Consider the following 2,500-nt stretch of genomic DNA (forward strand, 5'->3'; position numbering starts at 1 on the left):
GGCATAGGATGGGGACTTTTCGATTTTTGGCCCGTGGTGCCCCCCGGGCCCCCCCAGCAGCTCGGACACCTTCGGGGATGCTTCCCCAAGTGTCCGGCATAGGCTGGGGAGTTTTTGATTTTTTGCCCGTGGTGCCCCCCCGGGCCCCCCCAGCCGCCTCTTCGATTTTCCACGTCGGGGATGAGTTGGGCAACTCTTGGAAGCTTCCCATCCACCCCCGTGCCGAGCTTTGCCCTTGGGATGCCTTATGTTGCATCCCAAGGGCCAAGGCACCTGCCAGCCCAAGGGCTGTGCACGGCCTGGGGAGGGAGCTCACCCCTCCCCTATATAGTGCAAAGTTATTGTTTTCCCTATTTTCACAAGGAAACATCAAATTTTTAACCAAGCATACTCGGCCTTTGCTCCTTCGTTACTCGTCCAAATCCAACAAACTTGCATTCGTTGGAAAGGTCTTTTCACAAGGATTCTTTTGATATATAATAATAGCGATTCCGATAAATATTTATTTTTTTATGAATTTTTAAGTGAATAAACAATTAAAAATTCAAAAAAAATAGAAAAAAAATATTTTTTTCCCGATTCTTTCTCCAATATTCCTGATAAATACCCACACACCCACATATGGAGAATGGTCGAAAATGCTCGAGTGGATATCGAGATGTCCGACGAAGCACCACTTGGAAGGGCCGAGGCACGGGACGCCCGAGCTGTTGCTCGGGCCGGCACGGGACGCGCATGGGACATCCCGGGACGGCATGGGACGCCCTCGCTACAGCTCGAGACGGCCAGGTACGCCCGAGACTTGGCTCGGGACGGCCTGGGACGCCCTCGCCATAGCTCGGGACGGCCTGGGACGCCCGAGACTAGGCTCGGGACGGCCTCGGCACAGCACGGGACGGCCTGGGACGCCCTTGCCACAGCTCGGGACGGCATGGGACGCCCGAGACTTTGCTCGGGACGGCCTGGGACGCCCTTGCCACAGCTCGGGACGGCCTGGGACGGCCTCGGCACAGCTCGGGACGGCCTGGGACGCCCGAGACTTTGCTCGGGACGGCCTGGGACGTCCGAGACTTTGCTCGGGACGGCCTGGGACGCCCGAGACTTGGCTCGGGACGGCCTGGGACGCCCTCGCTCCAGCTCGGGACGCCCTGGGACGGCCTCGACACAGCTCGGGACGGCCTGGGACGTCCGAGACTTTGCTCGGGCCGGCCTGGGACGCCCGAGACTTGGCTCGGGACGGCCTGGGACGCGCTCGGCACAGCTCGGCACAGGCCGGGACGCCCGAGCCGAGCTTCGGGTCGCACGAAATCTCTTCGTATTCCGACATATTAGAAGCTTCCCATCATGTAGTAGGCCGAGCTTTGCCCTTTGGATGCCCTATGGTGCTTGGCGAGCACTAGGGAACGTGCCAGCACAAGTGCTGTGCACGCTCTGGGGAAGGAGCTCAACCCTCCCCCTTATAGTGCAAAGTTATTGTTTTTCCTATTTTCACAAGGAAACATCAATTTTTTAACCAAGCATACTGGGCCTTTACTCCTTCGTTACTCGTCGGAATCCAGCAAACTTATACTCGTTGGAAAGGTCTTTTCGCAAGGATTTTTTTGATATATTATAATAGCGATTCCGATAAATATTTATTTTTCTATGAATTTTTAAGTGAATAAACACCGGAAAATTCATAAAAAATAGAAAAAAAAATATTTTCTTCCGTTTCTTTTCTCCAATAATTCATAAATAATACCTCAATAGTATTAATGAAGAGAGAGTCGAAATGGCCCGGGTGGATTTCGAAATGTCCCACGACCCCATAGAATGCACGGGCCAGCCGAGCCAAAAGAATGGGACGCGCACGGGACAGCATTGGTCAGGCTCGGGACGGCACGGGACAGCACGGGACGCGCATGGGACGGCACGGGACGCGAATGGGACGGCCTTGCTAAGGCTCGGGACGGCATGGGACAGCACGGGACGCGAATGGGACGGCCTTGCTAAGGCTCGGGACGGCATGGGACAGCTCGGGACGCGCATGGGACGGCCTTGGTGAGGCTCGGGACGGCCTTGGTCAGGCTCGGGACGGCATGTCACGGCCCTGGTGAGGCTCGGACGGCACGGGACGCGCATGGGACGGCACGGGACGGCCTGGGACGGCCTTTGTGAGGCTCGGACGGCACGGGACGCGCATGGGACGGCCTTGGCGAGGCTCGGGACGGCATGGGACAGCACGGGACGGCCTCGGCACAGCTCGGACGGCACGGGACGCGCATGGGACGGCCTTGGCGAGGCTCGGGACGGCATGGGACAGCACGGGACGGCACGGGACGGCCTCGGCACAGCTCGGACGGCACGGGACGGCCTTGGCGAGGCTCGGGACGGCATGGGACAGCACGGGACGGCACGGGACGGCCTCGGCACAGCTCGGACGGCACGGGACGGCCTTGGCGAGGCTCGGGACGGCATGGGACAGCACGGGACGGCACGGGACGGCCTCGGCACAGCTCGG

This window comes from Eschscholzia californica, unplaced genomic scaffold (genome assembly GCF_041429995.1).
Source record: "Eschscholzia californica isolate CP2 unplaced genomic scaffold, dmEscCali1.0.p SCAF_66, whole genome shotgun sequence".
Lineage (NCBI taxonomy): Eukaryota > Viridiplantae > Streptophyta > Magnoliopsida > Ranunculales > Papaveraceae > Eschscholzia > Eschscholzia californica.